This window comes from Aythya marila, assembly GCF_965140915.1.
Source record: "Aythya marila genome assembly, chromosome: 3".
In the NCBI taxonomy this organism is placed as follows: domain Eukaryota; kingdom Metazoa; phylum Chordata; class Aves; order Anseriformes; family Anatidae; genus Aythya; species Aythya marila.
Genome location: NC_139044.1, coordinates 80,929,729 through 80,952,231, shown reverse-complemented (window position 1 = coordinate 80,952,231; position 22,503 = coordinate 80,929,729). Strand labels below are relative to the sequence as shown.

General features: G+C 41.2%; 1 protein-coding gene across 3 annotated transcripts in view; it reads right to left on the bottom strand.

Annotated features, from left to right (window-relative positions):
• TMEM200A (transmembrane protein 200A) overlaps positions 1 to 21,229 on the bottom strand; it is a 60,114-nt gene extending 38,885 nt beyond the window's left edge. For all 3 annotated transcript variants that reach the window (XM_082758087.1, XM_082758088.1, XM_082758086.1), the window contains exon 1: positions 20,540 to 21,229. The gene's annotated coding sequence lies outside the window, so the exon portion shown is untranslated. The remainder of the gene's footprint in view (positions 1 to 20,539) is intronic.
• Positions 21,230 to 22,503: the final 1,274 nt, after the last annotated feature.

The window sequence follows — 22,503 nt, the reverse complement described above, 5'->3', positions numbered from 1 at the left end:
ATGTGGAGATTTCAATTAAAAAAAAAATGACTAAACTATAACATTCAGAAACTAGAAGCTTTACAGATAAAGCTAATATGTATTATAAAATATTTGAGTTTATAACATAATTAGCACATTTTTACAACAGTCATCAGATGGTTTTTGTTGTCAGGCCTTTGGACAGGGAAACAATATCTTTTGAACAGACCATAATGAGTCTTTTCCCCTTTCATTACAAGCCAAAACTGTAGCCACTGGTCACAATTACACCATGCAATTAAGTGTTATAAACCGAACTCAAACCACAAACAAAAAGTGGGTCATACTGCCTTGGATAAATCATCATTTTTCTATTTTGTTTTGCACAGGTACTATTTTCTCCAGATGGCATAATGCTGGTTAAGCAGGTAATAAAATGTCTGACTCTGCAATGTGCAGACACAACATGACATGTTTTGAACAGCCAGCTATTAGCTGAAGGTTTCTCATGAAAACTAACAGCCCTGTATTCCATGCACTGGTATCAAGGTTTGCCATTTGTCTGAGGAAGCTGCATCCTAAAGAAAGTGCTAGATAAATCACTCCTTATGTCTGTAGCTACATTTTGACACTCAGTGCTCCTCCACATTCATCCAATGGGAGTTATCTTTTCATGTGGCTCTACATGACTGACAAAGTCCTTACAAACATGTGATTAAGTTGGAAATGAAACTAACAGTTCTAGGGAAGATCTTAACACTCCACCATTGGTCACTTGCTATTTCCTAATTATTTTACATTAACTTAGATTTTTGGCAAATATATTAAGTCCAAGTATTTCTCACTGCAAAGCCTAGCAATTCACTAACAGACAAATGAAGGGCCAGAATAGACAATTATCAAAATATTTAAATTTCATGAATTAAATGTAATTTTTTAGATTTTCAGGAAAACTACATTAGCCTTGAATATCAATTTTTAAATTACTATAAAAAAATTGTGAGTCTCCACATTCAGGCTGCTTGATGTCCTCTCTGTGAATCATTTTGCTTTCTCTGCTCTCAGCACGTCAATTTAAAATGTAGCCATTGTTAGCGATCATTATAGTTAGATATACTCCAGATGAAGAGCTTTTGCAGTTAAAGTCAAACAGAGCATAATGAAATCTCCCGTAGTTCAATGAAAAAAAAATGCACATAGAGTATGACTTGGTTTTCTTCCCATGAGCATTATAATGAAGAAACAGCTATGAAAATCTGCCATTCTTTGGTGATTCTTGTCTTCTCCCTCCTAATATTTTTCCAGATTATTTACCAAAGATGTTATCCTTCAGTATTCTTCTTGTTCCTTCACCTTGCATAGATGCCTTTGGTTCACAGGAAAGAATAAATTTTAGTTAGGTATATCTAAATTATTTTCCAATATTTTGCTTCAAAAGGCCATTTCAAATACTTCCAGGTACAGTTGCCTGGTTATTTACTTTGCAAATTCTTGTTTGTAATTTTAACCAGAATTGAATAGCTATGGGCTCATATGGAACACGTCGGTCCTGCATCTGATAGCTGTGTGAAAACTTCATTAAAAACTGGTTGGCTGGGAGAAATGCAGAGCAAATATTTCTAACTACTTATTTGGAAATCTGCAAGTCCTTTATATATACAAATTCTATGGAGACTTGCTGGGACATCAGTTCTGCAGTGATAAATTTTGTCCAGACTCTGTGATAACATGAAAGCACAGGATACACACACACAGAGCAGTAATAAGAAGCATCTGTTCTATGCAAAATTGTAAATTATCATTTAAAGTAAAAAATAGATCTGAAAACTTTTCTTTATAAAATATAGATTTTGCAGACTAACATACACCATTATTAACCAACCCACATAAATAAGAATGGGAATAATTCCCAATGTTTCACACAATATTCTAACAACCTTTCTCATACCAATGATTTATCTTCTAAAAAAAAAAAAGTATGTCAGAAAAAGAACTGCTCAATCATATTGAGTTATGAATCTGAACAATAACAATGTCTGCTCATGTTAAATCATGAAAATCACACTTCAGGCTGCCCAGCTCTAGACTCTTTGCAAATGCTGAGGGTTTAGTGAAATCCCTGAGAGTTTGGGGTAGCAAAGGGGATTTATATTGAACAATTCATTTATGCTACTTAAGTATGAAAAAGAAACTCTGAACACTGTAATTAACAGGCAAACTCTCCTTGAGTTTGCCTCTTCCTTGAGACCACCACATAATGTGATGCTTTGTGACATAAACGAATACGAAGTAAGACATCCTGCACTTTGATCTAACCTAGCAAACATACAAGCAACAGAGTAATTCTCCTTCTTAGTACTATCAGCAGGTACCAGCTGCAAACTTTTCCAACTGGTTAACTAACCCATAAACATGCCAAATCAATCTCTTCACAAACACTGACTTGTGCTTCTTATGTTCTTTGTTATAAACAGCCAAAGGATTATTTTGCTTATGGAAGTATATATTTATCCTTAAACTAAATATTTATTTAAGACAGTATTTGCATGAAACAGTAGAGGGAATACATATGTTTAAAAATAATACTTCATTCATAGCTATCCAGAGCATGCTGTCATCTGATTTGGTTATCTTGAGAAAAACTAGCATGTCAAACCTTCCTTCTCCCAGATCTTCCATCTGGAGTAGCCCAGTACCTCACCAAGAAGTAAATACTAATGTCATAGATGCCCTTCTTTCAAAAATATGATCCATTTCACCAGTGCCTAGAATAAAATGTCCAAAATCCTCACCTGAGGCTCACCAGGAGGCAAAGCAAACCACATCTACTCAGCCAACAGAGTCTGTCTGTAAGACACACAGGCAGGGGGAGAGGCACTCTCTTAGTGACACTTCTTCATTTCGGGTGCCCATCTGGGCACAGAGCTATCAAGGGTGCTAGCCAGCTTCCAACTTGTAATGCAGCCAGCTCAGAGGGCGGGGAAGGAAGGAGCCTCCCCGCTGAATGACCTCTTAGTGCCATCCTCCTCTTTAGGGCAAACTGCCCACCTAGCCTCACCACAGACAGGGTGCTGCCCAGTTTAACTCATCCCCGAAATTTCATTAAAGTACAGAACCTTGTCACACACAATCTCTGATATTTGATAGCATGATGATAAGATATGCTTTTAAATATTTCATCACAGATTTATATCATGAAAGGCTATTATGGCAGTTAGTTATGTAATGGCTCCAGTACTAGTAACCAACTGTTCTTCTAATCCATACTATTTTCTAACCAAAGTGAGCGATTAACTGTTGCCTCTTACTGGCAGATGCCTCCTGGCAGTAAGAGATCAAGCCAGGACATGGAATTAATACAAAGACTGTACATGATGCTCCATTAATCAAAAACAGTAAGATATCACTGATGAACTTGCAAGATTAGGTAACGCTAGGCATGAAACACTCATTCTACTTACAGGAGGTTTTAAGACACCAAAGGAGTGCCCACCTTTGGGCTATTATTCCTTCGATTCCAAAGAGAAGCAAGGTTCAGTCTTTTCTGATAAATCATAGAATTATTAAGGTTGGAAAAGACCTCCAAGATCATCTGGTCCAACCATTCCCCTACTACCAATGTCACCCACTAAACCATGTTCCTAAGCACCACATCCACTCTTTCTTTAAACACCCCCAGGGACAGTGACTCCACCACCTCCCTGGGCAACATGTTCCAGTGCCTGACTGCTCTTTCTGAGAAGAAATCTCTCATAATTTCCAACCTGAAAACCTGATGAACTGTTGAGTCAACATATAACTAGGAATGCAAGCAGCAGCTCTATTATTTCATGAGGCAGAAGTCATAACCTTCACAGACAGTGGACCTCATCTCCACAGGCAGTACGGGTGTTCACACACTCCTTCTGGAATGGCTCCAACTATACATAACTATGTGGCTCTGAAGTGCAGACTCATTCCTACATACATACAAGGCAAAACCACTTATTCTTAAATCACTGAATTATAGAATAATTTAGGCTGGACAAGACCTCCAGCAGTCATCTAGTCCAAACTCCTGCTCAGTGCAGGGCTAGCTACAACATTAGATCAGGAATTCATGCTAATTTTCCTACATGCTACAAAGAACGACAAAAGAACAAAGGTGGCTATTTCAACTTAGAAACAGTTCAGAGAGTGCTGAAATGATCCAGTAATGTGCCATACAAGATGCATGATTCAAATCTTTGTTTCAGTCATCAAAAATATTAGCAAATTGCTTGTATGAAGTATTGCACATGAAATGTAAACTTGTAGCGTGACAGCTGCTCCTGACCTCACTGGGTTTGTGTAAACTATCCAGTCTTATATTTGGAACAGCTCATCTGGAGTACACTTGTAACAGCCAACCCATGTCTGGTGCTCGTATTATCTCAGGCATCACTACAGAGAGCTGATCTTTGTCAGGCAGGCTTACCAATATTAACCCGTTTATTTCCATGCATAAATAATACATTAAAGGCACAGTGTGTCTATGGAGCCTTATATCTACTCAGCCACATTTGTTCCATACATTACACCACCCTTGTGCAATCTACATTTGAGCTGTGTTGGAGAGCAGTATTCTCCCTTCAGCCTAAATCTCTTCAACATTTATTTAGCAATACAGCTGGAGATACTTGCCTAAAATAAGTATGTAAGCCAGTGAGTTTGTCTAAATAACAAGCTTACATTATACATTTCAAAGTAATAGCTTTAATGGAATTTAAATCTCTCTAGAGAAAAGTACTATTTAGCTGTAAACATATGACTGTTCCAACCTATATATATATAGTATATATAAAATACAGATTCATGACTAGAAAATATCATTGTTGCCTGCATGCTTCATACATAACCAAAGACCTTCACCACTATTTTCTGCATCAAGTCTATAACTTCTTGAGTTAGATCTTCCAGAAAGACGGTATTGATTTTAAGTAAAAGAGAGGCAACTCAGCTCCTAAAAGGTACTTTAAGTTTTCTTCTCACTACTAAAAATGCATCCAATTTCATTTGTTAATTTATTTTCAGTTTAAATGTTTTGATTTCCAATATATTTTGGTGCATTAAGATGGCTTCTGCCATTAGATTCTGTTCAGGCACCAACATTCACAGAGCTCTTTTCATTCAGCATGAATAATACTGATTTGATTTTGTGTAGCACTTTTCATTCAAAGGTCTCAAAAAACCCTCATGAGTATTTATGAGTGGTAAGCCTCATATAGAAATACCTCCCTTTTGTAGAAAGGCAAACTGAGGGAAAAGATGCTGGAGACCATATTCTCCACAAGGATAAAAATAACACAGGAATGAGGTGCCTATGCACTTTTGGGAAGGCAGAATCAGTCAAGCTCTCCAAAGACACAGAATACCACAGGCAAAGCCAGGAACAAAACCTGCATTACCCTATTCTTAAGCCTGTGCTTCTACAGCAAGACCACTATGATTTGAACGGTTTCTAGATACTGTTGTATAAGGTTTAGGTATACAACTCCATATTTAGAACAGCTCAGAAATGCACTACAAATTTCATACTAGTGTTTCAATTGCATTAATGATATAAACTGTCCTGCACAGGTGTGCAACAGTTTTTATACTACTTAAACAACTGCCTGTTCTTACCGCATTTCATGCACAACCACACTTTAAGCCTAATGAATCCCAACTACTAATATTCATAGTAAACCCAAATTCACCTTGGTAGCTGCAGAAATTCTCACCTATGGCAGAGATGATAAAGACCGCAACCAGGCAGTTCAGTGTCTAGTGACACTGTGGCAATAGACACATGAACACTCAGTCACTTCCTTTCACATCTGAAACCGTGAGGTTGTTTTATTCTGGATCACTGAACATTACTGAGCAGATAAAAGGACTTAACAGGTTTCCTCCAAAATGCAGTTAATAATTATCACAGTGTATTCTAAGAGAAGCCTTGCTATGCATAGACCTCTTACCCTCATGGCCTTATGTCATATGAAGCAGGTCAGGTGACAGAAACAGAAAGAATAAGTGCTTCCCTCCCAGCAGGTGGGATTGCAGAACCAAAGAAGGAAAGAAAACTCTCAGCACATTTCTACAATCTTTCCTACAACTCTAAGTTTATTTCTCAAGCACACTGGGATCTGAAAGTTACTGAGGATTTACTACTATTTTTGAAGTGAGGGATACGGGCTTTCATGAATGGTCAGCTTTTTGCAGAATGAACATTTGACCTTTTGAGATTTAGTGGCCTCAGACAGTCTTTCATATGTGTACTAAGGCACTTCTAAAAGTTCTCCAAAAATTCTTTATCCAGGACTGGAAGAGACATCTCCACTACATTTCCATTAAGAGCTTGAATATCTCATAAGAAAACTGATCATCTATTTCAGATCTTGATTAACTTAATTAACATATCATACACTTTCATAATATTCTATTATAATCAAAGAAGTGAGACGAAAAAACTTCTACTCCCAAAGTTCATTCTAGTCAGGCATGTTAGATACGTCATTTAGAAAGTTAAAAGACATTTTAAAGTTCAGATGATAAAAGCATATACAAACATGGAGAAAGATATGGTACTCAACAGATTCTTTGCCTCAGACTTCACTGGCAGTCAGGCTTCACACACCTCTCAAGTCCCTGAACCTGTAGGCAGGGGCTAGAGGTGCAAAGTCCCTCCCACTGTAAGTGAAAAGCATGTTTGAGACTACCTGATGGAACTGAACATGTACAAGGCTACGGGGCCTGATGCATCCCAGGGTCCTGAAGGAACTGGCAGAGGTACTTACCAAGCCACTCTCCATCACACTTGAAAAGTCAAGGCAGACAGGCATAGTCCTTGGTGACTGGAAAAATGGAATTGGGGGTTCTGCTGGACAAAAAGCTTGACATGAGCCATCAGTGTGCTTGCAGCCCAGCGGACCAACTGCATCCTGGGCTGCATCAATAGATGAGTGGCCAGCAGGTTGAGGGAGGTGATTGTCTCCCTCTGCTCAGCCCTTGTGAGGCCTCACCTGAGATTCTGCATCCAGGTCTGGGGTCCCCAACACAAGAAGGATGTTAAGAGTGGGTCCAAAGGAGGGCCACAAAGATAAGGGCTGGAGCACCTCTCCTATGAAGAAAGGCTGAAAGAACTGGGGTTGTTCAGCCTTGAGGAGAGAAGGCTCAAGGAACCTTAATTGCAGCCTTCCAGTACTTAAAGGTGGTTTATAAAAAGTTGGAGAGCAACTTTTCACATGGGACAAGGGGGAATGGTTTTTAACTAGAAGAGGAGAGATTTACATTAGATCTTAGGAGGAAATTCTTTATTCAGAGAGTGATGAGGCACTGGAACAAATTACCCAGAAAAGCTGTGGATGACCCATCCCTGGAAGTGTTCCAGGCCAGGTTGGATGGGGCTTTGGGCAACCTGATCTGGTGGGCGGTGTCCCTGCCCATGGGAAGGGGTGGGAACTAGATGGTCTTTAAGATCCCTTCCAACCTAAAATGTTCTGTGATACTATGATTCTATGCTTATGGACATGAAAACAACGATGAAAATATGGCTTAGATAAACTAGAAAGTCTCTGCAGAAAATACATTCCCGAAGGCTTTGGGGGTTTCAGGATGGCAGCTTATTAGTGGAAACTGATTGTCATGGCTTTGAACTAAAACCCTTCTAGCTCCTGAGAGCTGTTTTGGCTTGCTTGTGTAATAAAGGCATGATTCACAGAAAACATCTTTGACATTTTTGGGCCATGTAAGAACCAGCACACTGTATTTACTAGGTCCATGAGTAGCTAACATATTGAATGAAATCCTAACCTTGCTGAAATAGATGAGAATTCTTCCTTGATTTCACAGTCAGGATCTCACCATACCACCACAGCAACAGTAAATAAACAAGTATAATTCAATCACTCTGTAGTGTTCTTGAGATCACATCAGGAACAGACAATTTTTGACTTGCATCATCCAATTCTCAATGTGTAATATCTAACCCTCCAACATTTTTGTGACATAAACTGCATTAAAATTGAGGATTTATATTGATCTGGAATGTGAGCAATGATAGCAGACACTCCCAGTTCTTATGTCTTTTCTGACCTGTTTAAGTTATACAGCTTTAGAAATTAACTTTGCAGGAGTCATCCAGCAAAATTAAAGGGGGCCAGTATTTAATTCCCTGAGCACTTCCTTCTCTGATGTAGGGGAAAAAAAAAAAAAAAAAGAAAAAAAAAAAAGAGGAAGAAGAAGTGAAGCAAATGATGAGAGGCTGGATCTCCTATGATATAAAGAAGGAGAGGACAGAGCATTGTAGGGACACAGAAAACCTAAAGAGTTTAAAGGACCATTCCAGAGAGGAAATAAGTCACCTGCTATCAAATGTTTCATGTAACATCATGCTGACAAGATTCTTACATGTTGTAATACATACATGTCTTGTCTGTATGTATAAAATACTGAGGTGGCTTGGATTCACATCATAAAACAGGGCCACAGCATGAAGACCGGCACTGTTTACTATCTTTACCAGTGACATGGACAGACTGAGTGCACCCTCAGTGAGTTTGCCAATGATGCCAACTTGTGTGGTGCAGTCCACATGCTGGAGGGAAGGGATGCCATCTGAGAGATCTGCACAGGCTTGAGAGGTGGGCCTGCATAAACCTCATGGAATTCAACAAGGCCAAGTGCAAGGTTCTGCATCTGGGCTGGGGCAATCCCAAGCACAAATACAGGCTGAGCAGAAAATGGATTGAAAGCAGCTCTGAGGAGAAGCTCAACATGAGCCAGCCAGGTGTGCTTGAAGCCCACAAAGCCAAATGTATCCTGGGCTGCATCAAAAGTAGTATGGCCAGCAGGTCAAGGGAGGTGATTCTCCCCCTCTGCTCTGCTTTCATGAGACCCTGCCTGGAGCACTGCATTCAGCTCTGGGGCCCCCAGCACAAGAAGGACATGGACATATTCGAATGAGTCCAGAGGAGGGGCCATGAGGATGATCAAGGGACTGGTGCACCTCTCCTGTGAAGACAGACTGAAGGAGTTGGGGCTATTCAGCCTGAAGAAGAGAAGGTTCCAGGGAGACCTTATAGCGGCCTTCCAGTGCCTAAAGGGGGCCTACAGGAAAGCTGGGGTGGGACTCTTTTTCAGGTTGTGTAGTGATAGGACAAGGAGTAATGTCTTTAAACTAAAAGAGGGTAGGTTTATATAAGATATTTTGAAGAAATCCTTCACTCAGTGGGTATTGAGGCACTGGCACAGATTGCCCCGAGAAGCTGTGGATGTCCCATCCCTGGAAGTGTTCAAGGCCAGGTTGGATAGGGCTTTGAGCAGCCGGGTCTAGTGAAAGGTTTCACTGCCAATGGTGGGGTTGGAACTAGAGGTTAGCCTTTAAGGTCCCTTCCAACCCAAACCGTTCCATGATTCTATGATTCTATGATTCTATGATTCTATGATTCTGTGAGGGTGCTTCTACTGGTATTTCACAGAATCACAGAATCACAGAATTTCTAGGTTGGAAGAGACCTCAAGATCATTGAGTCCAACCTCTGACCTAACACTAACAGTCCTCCACTAAACCATATCACTAAGCTCTACATCTAAACGTCTTTTAAAGACCTCCAGGGATGGTGACTCCACCACTTCCCTGGGCAGCCCATTCCAATGCCTAACAACCCTCTCAGTAAAGAAGCTCTTCCTAACATCCAACCTAAAACTCCCCTGGCACAACTTAAGCCCATTCCCCCTCGACCTGTCACCAGACCGACCCCCACCTTGCTACAGCCTCCTTTAAGGTACCTGTAGAGAGCAATAAGGTCGCCCCTGAGCCTCCTCTTCTCCAGGCTGAACAAGCCCAGCTCCCTCAGCCGCTCCTCATAGGACTTGTTCTCCAGACCCCTCACCAGCTTTGTTGCCCTTCTCTGGACTCGCTCAAGCACCTTGATGTCCTTCTGGTAGTGAGGGGCCCAAAATTAAACACAGTACTCGAAGTGCAGCCTCACCAGAGCCAAGTACAGGGGGACAATTTGGAGCACACTACGAAGCAGGGCTTGGAAAATCTCCTATATGACACAAATTCACTACCTGATTTTTATTTTTATTTTTTAACAAAAAGAGGAGAAACAGTTTCCTAAACCCCCTACTCTCCTCATAAGACAATATACATATGGTAAAGCCATGTTTGCTTGAGAAAAACAGAAATTACTGTAAGATCCACCAGAAAAGCCATAGTAGATTCATTCAAATTATGCAATACTGGCTTGACTACAGGCATGCTTTTTTTCATGCTCCCTGTTCTTGAACTATTCAGACAGAATAGAGATTTGCTGCACTATAACTACATTGGTGAGTCTTAGTTAAAACAAACAAAACCCACACTGAGAAGGAGCAATAAAAAAAAGTTTGACAATAAAGTACCATGAAAGCTAAAACACACGCCAAATGCAAAATGATTAACACAAGCTATTCATCAGCTCCAATTTTATCATTCTCCCAAAGTCATGACATGAAGTCATATAACCTTTTGGGGTTTGATGAAATCCAGGATAGGTTCTTTGGCTGTTTTTCAGACCTCTGCTATGGCTCATATTTTCTGTTTTTACAGTTTGATCATAAAGACTGATAGTTCTTCTGAAAAATCTGTGTAAAAAAAGTCATACTCAGCAATGTTCATCCTCTAACTTTTGCATACAAAGAGCTTATTTAATTGTGGCCATGTCTTTATATGTGAGGTATGTGAAAGTGATTTTACATGTTTTTTAAACAATTTCTGTTGTTTTGACCAAATCTCTATTTTATTTTTTTTTTCCCCAGGAAAAACTTACTGCATCCAAAACAGTAGGAAATGTATAAAGTAGGATCAGTAGGCATTTTCTGTCTCATTCATCTCATTTGTGTTCCTCTCTGAGAATATAATTTCCTATCACAATGGGATTTTAAGCAAAGGAATCATAGAAACCTGCCCAGCACCTCAATTTCAAGTTCCAGGTGATGACATGCTCAAAAATCTCAACTTTTGGAAACAAATTCCCTCAAGACCTTGAATAAAAATCTAAAAAAACTCAACTTACTGTTCTTGTTAACAATCCCTGCAAATACCCCTTCCTCCTCTATGTTCCACATCACAAAACAACATACACGGGCTGAAGTTTGACTGGAAAATAACCCCAGAACACACTGTCCATTGAGTATCATGAAGAACATCACAGTCTAAAAGGCGGAAGTATGACTGAAAGGAGGACAAGAAGCTGTATACACATGCATATAACCACAGTAAGAGCAGTCTTTCACAATGCAGTGTGCTTGTTGCTAGAGGTTTTAAGTTGAGAGTTTGCAGAGTTCAGAAGCCACAAACAATTGGAGAATAGTAGGCACAAAAGCAGACCAGACACCTTTTCTGGGGCTATATTACTGCTTTATGTCAAAACCTTTGTCACTCAATGTTACCACGTCTGTCTTCTAAATTGCTAACCATGGCAAATACCAACACCTGACCTCATCAGTGGATTTAATGAAAGATGGGAAAGAAGGGTTAAATGATGTTAATGCCAAATGTATTTCTAGTCACACAACATGGGAAGACCCTCTTCTTTTACTTCCAGTTATTCAGGTAAGAGAGGTCTCCCTGCTGTTTATCTAAGAAATTATTGGCAAAAATGTGGGCTTGCCCCCAGAAAATAATTAACATCCATAGTTGCTGCTATAGTACTGAACTATCTCCTTTTCTATCTACATTCTGTCCCCATAACATCATTATATTCACAGTCCTGCAGTAGTCAAAGAATGAACTGTGTTTTAATACATCTTTTTTTTTTTTTTTTTAAAGTAAGGCAAAGGAAGTGTAACAAACTGTGTCAGAGTTTTGTGAGCTTTCTGGCTAGCATACAGCTAACGAATGAGGGCAACTGAATCAAATCCATGCAGTCAGCAACCAAATTATTAATATTAAACAATGGATGAATTTGCACAATAATCATTAACCAGACCTCCAAGCACTATATCTAAACTAAAAAAAAAAAATTATAAAAAAATGCCCATAAGTACCAGAAGGGTTTCAAAAGTCACATGTTCTTGGAACACGGGTATTCCCAAACAAAGTCTCACTGTTGAAGGGCAACAAGGGCAACATCCTCAAATAATTCCAGAGCAAATGACTCATCAGAAAAATCTTCCAAACCAAACTCTCCATAACATCAGCACCCTCTCTCTGAGGGTCATCTCTACTTCAGGCTGTTTTAACTGATCCTTCTCTCTCAATCTCTCTCTGTCCATCTATTTCATAGTTTGCTGTACTGGAGCTCCCTTTTGTTTTCCTTTTCTTCCTTTTCTCCGGAAGATGCTTCTTTAACTGGAAAGGAACAAATACTGGATTAAGAAAGAAAGCTTGGAACTAAACTCCTCTGAAGTCTGCCTCTTCAACCACAAGGTTTAATAAAAATATGCTTAATCTGAGGTTGATATTGATACTGACATCTCATAGAATATCAGGCAATGTGTTAGGCCTACTTCCAAAGCACTTGACATTCAGGGATTAAAATAACCTCCTCAACTCAAACCTGAAAACCATGCAAGACAAGCGTTATTCAAATCTAAGCTTTGTCTAGTAACAATTAGAATATTCTATGCAAGAGTGAAAGAGATTTCTCTGGGACTAGGTCTAAAACCTGTAAGAAAGGACTGCAGAAATCATCTCCAGGTGCTTCCTTTGGACTTTGCCTTCCTGAATACAGGTTAAATACCTTATGTCATGTACACTGATGAAAATGGCCATAAAAGTAAAGGTTAAGTATTCTCAAAATTCTTTGGAGAAGGCAAGAAAAACAATGAACTTCATGTGTCACAGAGTCATGTCACAGTGCACAATAATAAATCATTTGTATGCTATGAAGGCAGCGTAATACACTGGTAAAAATATCTATAAAATGTTAACAGAAAGTTACACTACTCCACCTGGTTGTGGCCTCTCATAGGCTAATTCTGACTGATAATCGTACTTCTTTTACAAGAATTATATAATCTATACAATGGCATCTAATCACAATCTCCACATTTCACAAGAAAAAAAAATCTGAATAAAAAATCATAGTATTAAGAACTAAGATGAAAAAGAACCAGTCTTAAGTATAACTTATTTTCCATTACCATTTCAACTCTACAGCCAAGAGGACAATGAAAAAATACAAACTGGAGTGCTGCAAAACACAGCATTGCCTGATCTTGACCTCTAAATGTTTCTGTGTATTTCATTGGTATGTGTGTTGTTTGTAAACCTGGATTGGAAAACAGTGACTTGCATCTTTCTAATATCACACAGCCTATTGAACTATTTTCTAGCAGCATACATAGGACCTTGCAGATATTCCACCATGGTTGCCAGTTAATGAGGCCATGTCTTAGGAGAATAAAATTGAGTTAGAAAAAGAATTGAAATAAATTCAGCATAGGAGTCTGTGAAGTAATTTGGAAATAAATTCCTTCCTGGCAAAGAGCAAAGCAAACACTTTGTAGCGACCATAACAAGGGTTTGAGGAAAGCATTCTGGCATTGAATTATCATGAATTTACTCTACAGCTCTAAAAGTTTGTGAATTGTATTAACAACCAAGCCATTGGCTTGGCTATTATACCCAAAGAGAGTCTGTTAGGCCTCTGGAAGCTATTATTATTAATACTTTGCCAGTCATTTTTTTTACCAGGCTACTATTACAATGCTGATAATCATGACATTAAGGAACTGTCAGCTGGAGATTTATTTTGTGTGCAAATCTGAACTTGTTCAGTAAACTTCTTGTAATACATTTGGAAGTCTGGTGCCCCAGTATGTCCCACCAATTCCACGTATTTTGTATATCTAAGCATAATGCAAATAACCAGACACTCTGGTTGGTATCGTGGCTAGAGAACAGGCTTTTGCCTCAGTAGTTTACTATTATAGACATAGTGAACACATATTGGAATGGAAAATCTGTGCAAGTATGGCAGCTAAGTACTCACTTGAATAAATGCCATTCAATTATCCAACATTTTGAAGGCAGTCCCCATTGTGCTTATAATGCTCGCTAGTCTTCTATAAGACAGTGACATTACATAGATCTGCATGGTAGCAACTTTTGTGTTCAAGGCATTAGTCTGATTATAAAAACAACAGCTCACCTGTACTTCAAAACTTGCAGGTACTTCAAAATACAGTAAACTGCCCCACTTAGTAGTTTCTACCTTGGTAAACATGCTATACTCCACAGCTCCCTTTCTTTTTATATCTATGTTTGAACAGATTTGCTTATAGTATAGCTTCTCTAAGAACTGTTTAATGTCATTTTTGCAGACTGGTGTATTTTGATACACAATGAAGACAAAATAAATCATCTAAAATGCAACTTAGGGAGACAAGAATTATTCTCTTCATTTTCCAGTTCATTTTACAAAGTCAAAAGATGGGAATGCATCATAAAGGAAGCATCACCATGTTTTAAACATTCTGTTTATAATGTGAGCCTATTTCAGTCTACATTACTGAATGTAGCATCATTCACCTTTAAATATGCAGCTTATTATATTTCATATTTTTTTCTGCCTTCATTTTTTTTTCAATTTATATTTGTCATTCATTTTCTTTTTTTTATTATTATTATTATTATTTTATATTCCCTTCTTTTTTCCCTCCTTCCCACACCACATGCTTTCTTCTTTATTCTTTTCTTCTCTCTTAACATGTCATATAACTTCTCCTTCCTACAGAAATATAGTCAGACCTCAGGTGAAACAAGTCAACTGTTAAATACACAGTCACTTATAGCAAGAAGTACACACCTGCTGAATCTCACACACCACATCAGGTTTATTCAGTTGACTTTGAACAACCCTACTGTGACATCCATGTCTCCAGGACAACATGGTTCCTTGGTGCATCTCTTATTCTGAGGTCAGCAGGTTGCCTGACACATACACTACATATGTCTAGCACAAGATGCTGCAAAAGTGAGAAGCTACAGCAGACAAGTTGTGTACACCTTGACTGCTCCAAGGAACAATTCCTTGGGAAAGTACATTTACTGCAGCAGAATGCTGACTCAACACACGGCACTCATCTCATCCATCTTCATGAAGTAATACATTAAACGTACATCTCACTACAGTGTCAACACATGTCGAATTTCAGATTTGAGTAAGAGAAAAAGATCAATTGTGTTTGTGCATGTATCCACGCAGTTACATGAGGAATGTACTGAAAAATTTCAGTAACAGGATCAAGTCAATGACTAGGCTACTATACAATTCCTTGACAATCCTGCCAACTCATACGAAAAGGAAGAACCAATATGAATTCTTCATCAGGAGTTTTCCAATACACAGAAAAATGATATAACATCCGAATAACTCTCGGAGCTATTCATTTACCTGTAGTTTCTCACACCAAACCACAACAAATTATAAATAGATGCTTTTCAGTAATAGTGTATAAAAATTGGAAAACTGGACCTTTTTTTTTTTTTTACTATATGGCGACATATTTTTGTGTATGTTTTGTATTTTAGTATGTGATATGCCTTTGTTGCTTTGAATTACACAAATTAGAGAAAAAATGCCAGTGCTTTAAGCTGCAACTTACACATACAACTAGATTGATGGGCAAGTTATGGTACAAGTAATGTCATTTTTTTATTCAATGCATAGAAAAATGTAAGTGATAAAATTAATTAGATACAAATTTGTTCTTCAACAATAGGCAGCTGATTACAGATAAGTGGAGCCATTTATTCAGACACACTCAGATGGAAAATGTGGGGGAAAAAAATCAAATTCTATTACTGTTATCACTATCACACCAAATTCAGTAGAACAAGTGAAGTTTTTTTAATTGCCTCCTAATTAACCTGCTTTGATGGTGGTTTAAGTTCACAAAAATCAAAATGGCTTCTGAAATTCCCCCATTTATTGGAAGAAAGTAGTCATTTTAAAACTCTAAAAAGCTTGTTTTGATTTCATATACACTCCCTGAGTTAGTGCTACAGATCCCAGCACGTCACAGGCATCAAAGTGGATACTTCTTTAACTATAAGTTAAAGAATTAATTGCCACCAAAGAATGGCTAGGACTCATAGGATATTAGTGCCCAACAGTATCAACCCTTCATTGAAAATGTTCTTCCCATGTTACAGCTAGAGTGTATTATAGAAATATGCAGTTTCATCACCTCACATTGTAACACTTTTTAGTGATGGCTTTTAAAATAGTAGCACGGGGATGCTCAGTTTTTGTGAAATAGATAAAGAAAAAAAAAAAAAGAAAAAGTCATCAGAAGAGATTTCTCTCTTCTCCTGTATTTCTTTATCTTTAAACTAGTTGCAGTAAGAAGTAACTTACAGTATATTTCACATCACTTGTCGTTTTTAAAATCTGTTTGGTTAGGACATGTATCTGAAAAGGATCAAATCTTAGTTTCTCTGATTCAGTAAGAGATTCATCATTTATTTAAGTGGGATAAACATAATCAATGTAGAAAAAGATATAGTTTGTTTCTACTTAAATTAATTGGAGGAAAATGGTCACACGTCCAACAAAAAGAACAACTGACAACAGTTCCAGTGGGATAGAAATAATAATGACGTGTTGATATAAATGGACACAAGAAAGGAAGTCTTACAGTCCTCATTACAATTCTTGGAGACTGCACAAATAGGTACTTCATGGCTTTATTTTCCACAAGTCCGTTCTGGTACTATCTTTCCTGAAATCTCTGCTGGATGATTACACCTCACTGATGAAGATCCTCAGGCATCCAATGATCCTCAGGTGGCTCTGCACCTCTCTAGCACACTTTAGGTACAATAACCTTTCCCAACATGAGACAGGGAAACACAGAGACAAAGACTTTGAGGAAATACATCCTTCCTTTTCATGTATTCTGCCCATTCAAAAATTTTCAAAAAGCCCTCAATGTTCTTTGTAATATTTCTGTCACCAAAAGATCAAAATAAGAATATTGAGGGATACAAACATTCTGTCACTGCTGCAGATAAAATGTTCCAAATAGCTCTTTGTTACAGTATCACCATCTCATTTATAGCTTGCTGTACAAATAAATAAATAAATAAATAGATGTTCTTTTAACTGCTTGATTTTTAAGGGAAAGCATGAAGTTTAAAAAAAAAAAAAAAAAGAAGTTTAAAATTACTGATCCTGTAATAAAGTTCTGGTAGGAGAATGTAATTGCATTAATACTATAAGAGATCAATATAATCTGAATTTTGCAGCACTACGTTCAGCCATCAGTTCCACCTGATCTACTCCCAACAAGATTCACTTACTTGGGTAGGGGCTACAGATACACTGCAGGTACTGAATTGTGTTACACAAAAATGGTTGGTGGGAGTAACGATCTCTTGCTGTACGGTCAGACTGCATTCCCAGCAGGGAAGTTTACAACAATGCTTATTCTCACAAACTCCACAAAACGCAGGCACTCAGGAGCTAGTAAAACTAGTGTGTAGGATAACAGCTGTGCAAAACATCTGTCCAGCAATTTCATTCACTGACATTGTCAGCATTTCACCTTTCCATGCAATCTACAGTCCACTTAATAAGATCCTAATTACCCCAAGATTGTGTGGATGATGTGTTAGTTAGTAAGGGAGAAAAGCAGAAACTTTTCCTTACTCTATTCTTACTTTAAAATGAAAGCACCACATCAAGTATCATCTGCAAATTCCTTTATTTTCTCTTGGACTTTGAAGGTATAGACACCTCTTTATTTTAAAACGTGTGTGAACCTTCTAAGAAGATTCCCAGTTCTTAAGCTATCGATCACAATCTTTGAGGAACATAAAGGCAGTCATCCAGCTGGCAGCACAGGAAGCAACACAAAGATCCTGCTGGTAAACAGGCACCAAGAAGAACCTCCCTAAATCCTCATAGCAATGTCATAGCTGGGATGTCTTCCCACATCCATCAGATCACAGCTTCAGAAATCTTAACTACGATGTTTTTTCAAGTCCTTCTAAAGGCTTCTTTGTAGAACTGTAATATAAACATTATCTAATGGGGTATTCCACCCAGCCTTCAGCTGTCTTTGTACAAGTGGTAAGGCTTTCTTTTAGATCCTGTTTGCCTGCCTCATTGCAAGCATCTGAAATGTCTTAGACTGGGACAAGATGCCCATGTTTTCACAAATGATTCCTAGTTTAGTTCTCTTTGCACATTGGAAAGTGATTTGCTCTTTTCCCTTTGTTCCAATACCAGGAGACCAAACACCCATAGACTAAAAGTAATTGATCTGTTTACAAAGCTTTATGGCACCAGGTCAAATGGAGACATCATCACTGTCTAGGAAATCAAGCTCTTATTTCCACTACATGCTATAGTCTCTACTACTATCATAGAGTATCAAGACTGCTAGCATTCTTCTGTAAAAAAAAAATAGGAAGTTCTTCATGATGGCAACACTTAGGTTTCATACTTTTTATATCACGCCTTTGTCTGGTTTCAATAATTCTGCTGGGAGTTTTCACTGATTTTCAGCATTTTGAATTTTTGGCTCCTAAAATATACCAAACAAGCTACAAGAAGCAGCAGTCTCCTCCTGTTGTTCCATACATGTATTCTACTTCTTAACTCATTTTCATTTCCCCTTTTCATTCACAGAGAGGTATGAGTCGGTCAGGAACATACAACCCACAAGATGTGGCTGATGTGAATACTTGTGTACGGCACAGGTATTTTGTGTTTTATGCCTAGCGTTCACGGAAATGGAAGGAGAACACAGTGAGAAACACAGCTTGGTCCAGCAAGGGTCCAGTAACACAGCTAAGCCAGCAAAGTGTTTCACTGAAGTTACTGCACCTATTGCTATATGCAATGAACTCACACCACAGATGGAGGTTGGCACTGCTTACCTGCTGGAGGGTCAGCATACATTTCAGTGCTTTGTCAGAGCAGGGCTTGCTTAGTCCATACTTTACAGGATTAAATTCGGACAGCCCACCTTTTATAATCTGATTACACAGCTTCCATAAAAATGAATTCTGGTCCAATTCCAGCAAGGTTGTGTTGGGCAAAAATGTTTCTATACATGGAATAAAATAATTGTAGTGTGCTGAACTCTCACATCATTATTCTTTTTCCAACTTTCATTTGGGTCATTGTTGCAATCCAACAAAGGAGCAACAAATAAAACATGTTTCTATGCCAACAAAATAAGAATTATATATGATTTTATTTTCCAAATTGCTATTTATCTACAATATATCTTTTTCCACAAGGGTGCTCTTTTTTTTTTCTCCTGTGTTCAGAACAAAAATCTAATTGTACCTCATGTCTCAAATTGCTAAAAATTGTCTTATAATTATCTTCTAACAAGTATTTTGCTAGAAGTATGTTTATTGGTATCACGAGAAGCACATTAAAATGTTCCAAACTCAAAAGACCCTTTGATTTCTTTATTAAAATAACTCAAGTTACATTCAACAGAAATCAAATTTTATGTTTAAAGTGCTTTTCTTTTCTACTTTTTACAAAGCAGTACAGAAACAACAAAAGGAAAAAATGCACTCTTCCTTTCTATCTGGGCACTTCTCTGGTTTCCATCACATAGATCGGAAGTATCATCTAGTTAAAGAAAAATAACAGGAGAGTTGCCAGTGTACTGATCCAGAAACGGGGTGAGCCAGAACACACAAAACCTTTGGTGCTGTAATTTCACTGAGCAATAAAGCCCTCCGTCCTAACAGCACCATAAACTGCAGGTCCGCTACGTGACTAGAGGTTATGTTTTGCAGGTCATCTTACACAAAACGATGCTTTAGAGGAATACTTTGGCCAGTTCTCTTTATCATAACCTGCGTAAAACAAGACTGGCGGTGGTTAATGACAATCGGGTACCCCTCCTGCTGTCCCTGCCCCGCCGGACAGGGCACGGACGCTGACCCAGGGACCCAGCAGGGAGGGCAGGGAGGCACCGGAGGGGAGGCTGCGGAGCACCGGGGGAGGCTGCTCTGTGCTTCTGCCCCCGGGGAGCCCGGGGAAGACCCGCTCAAGCAGCGAGCCGGGTCTGCGTGCGAGGGAGGAGGGCATCCCCCTCGCCGTCCCCATCTGGCTCCCATCCTCCCAGACAATCCGCACACCACCACCATCTTTCCTCAGACAAAGCCGACCGAGCCCCGAACTTGGGTGGCGATGAAGGCAACGGGGAAACTTCCCGGGGCACGGGGGGGCGAAACCGGGAGGCAGCTGCGGGGCCGGGGTCGGAGCCGGGCCGGGGGGCGATAGCAGCGCGGAAAGTCCTCGGGAGCCGAGACCAGACAAAAGAGGGTGTAGCAGCTGCACGGAGAGAGGCAGCTCCAACACGCCAACTGGCTCCGCTCGGGAGGCACAAAGTCTATTTCTGGGAGGGGGGAAAATAAAAAGAAAGAAAGAAAAGCCCCCCCTCCGTCCCTCTCCCCACCCTGCCAACCGCCCCAAAGCCGAGCGTGGCTGCCCGCGGCTCGTCCCCAGCCTGCTCCCCGCGGGGGTCCGCGGCTGTGGGGGCGAGAGAGAAAGGGTGTCAAGCTCCGGGGTGCCCGGCAGCCCCCCCAGCCCGGCGCCCCTCCGCTTACCTGCGGGGAGGAGCGGGGTCTCACGGCGGGGAGCGCTGCGGGGCTGCTCCGGGGAGGCGGCGGCGGGCTCAGGGGGCGACCGGGCTCCCCGAGCTCCCCGAGCCCGGCCCCGGCGCCGCCGCCATCCTCGGCGAGACTCGGGCGGGGGCCGGCAGGCGGCGGGGCCGGGGCGGTCACTGCCGGCCGGGGGAGGACGCCCGGCGCCCGGGGGCTGCGCGCCCCCCCGCCGCCGCCACCGCAGGGCCAGCCGGAGGCGGCCGCCCCCTGCCCGCCCCGCGGCGACGGGCGGGTGCCATAGCAGCGGGGCCGCGGCCACCCCGGGGGGTGGGAGGGGGGGGGTGGGCGGGCGGCGGCTCCCGGGCTGCAGAAAAGGGGGGGAAAAAAAAAAGGAAAAAAAATAAAAAAATAATAAAAAAAAACTTTGCCCGCTCCGCCGCGAGGTGCCCGGGCGCCGCCCCCGCCGCAAAGTTTCACTCGGCGAGCTGCCGGCTGCGGGCACGGCTCCCTGGGGACGGCGCCCCCAGCCCCATCGCCCGCTGCTCCCCGCGGGATGCGGCCGGAGGAGGAGGAGAAGGAGGAGGAAGCGGGCGGGCACCAGGGAGCCTGCGGCGGGACGGGGCAGGGAAGTTTCCCCTCTCCCCGGGGAAAAGCGCGGCTCCCCGGTGCCAGGTGCCCGGTGCCGGTGCCCGGTGCCGGTGCCGTCCCCGGAGCCTCCCCGCGCCGCTCTGCCTCCGGCCCCGCCGGGCGGGCGCTTTGTAGGGAGCCCGGTCCCGCCCCGGCGGGCTGCGGGGCTCCGAGGCCGGGAAGGAGGAGCCGGCGGGCGGGGAGCGGCGCCCGGCGGAGCTCCGGGGGCTGTGGAGGCTGTGGGGACACGGGGGGCTCGGCAGTGGGGCAGGACACCCTGCCGACCCCTTGTGAGAGCCAGGCGGGAGCGCGGAGTGATTCACCCGGGTGGGTTTTGCCTCAGAGACAATGACACTTTTATGATTCAGCCTTTTTTACTTTTTTTCTCTTATTCATTTTTTTTTTCGCTTATTTTGGGGTTTTGCGGCTGCCCGCCCACTCCTCGTGTCCAGCCTGGGCTGGCACTGTTTAGGTACCTGCTGCTCGCACCTTCCATTCAAGCCAAGTAAAGCCAGATGGGCTTGGGAGAGAGGGAAACTCCTGCCTGCATGGGAGCTCCCCTCATTTGTAAGTCGGGCTCATCTTTTGGGAAGAAAAAAATGTGCTTCTTTGGAGTTGGTAGCTGCTTTTATTTGATTTTCAAAAATTGACTGGACTTCGAAGTTACCGTCACCTTTTCTTACCATTATTTTACCTAGCACTTCTCCTGAAAAGACAGAAAGCTACTGAGTTTGGCATCGTCATACCTAAATTTACTTCAGGCAGCACTCTCCTGGAGATGGGTAGTGACCTAGGAGCTTCCATCCACCCTGCAATAGGCCCTCAACTCTTATGTGCATGTACTTTATTGTGCTGTACAGTGCAGAGCATTTGTCAGTTCTCAGTGTTCACTTTATGACTACACTCCTGCCTGAGGCTGCAGTGGCTTCCACACTGAATAGCCTCAGTTACCACCTTGCCCTAGCAAGCTCTGGACTAGCAAAGAGAAGAGAAACATAGAAACATGTTTAGAAGTTGGAAACATTGTGTTTCCAGCTTTCAGCATGTGTTGATTCAAGGGGGACGGAATTGCTTTCAAGTGTCAGATTTATACCTGTTCATTGGGGTGCTACCAGATTAGTAATTTGTTTTGTCCATCACATTGAGTGTATCTGATGCCAGCTAGTGAGAAGACAGTCTACAGACATATGTGTGCTCAGGCTCTCTGAGACCCTGCTGTGCATCACTGGGAGGGAAGAAAAGGAAGATGTTTGTGTACACCAAATCCCTTTGATAGTCCATGTCTCTGCATAGAAAATTTCAGAAATTTTTCTCTAAAATTTATGGAAAATATCACTGTG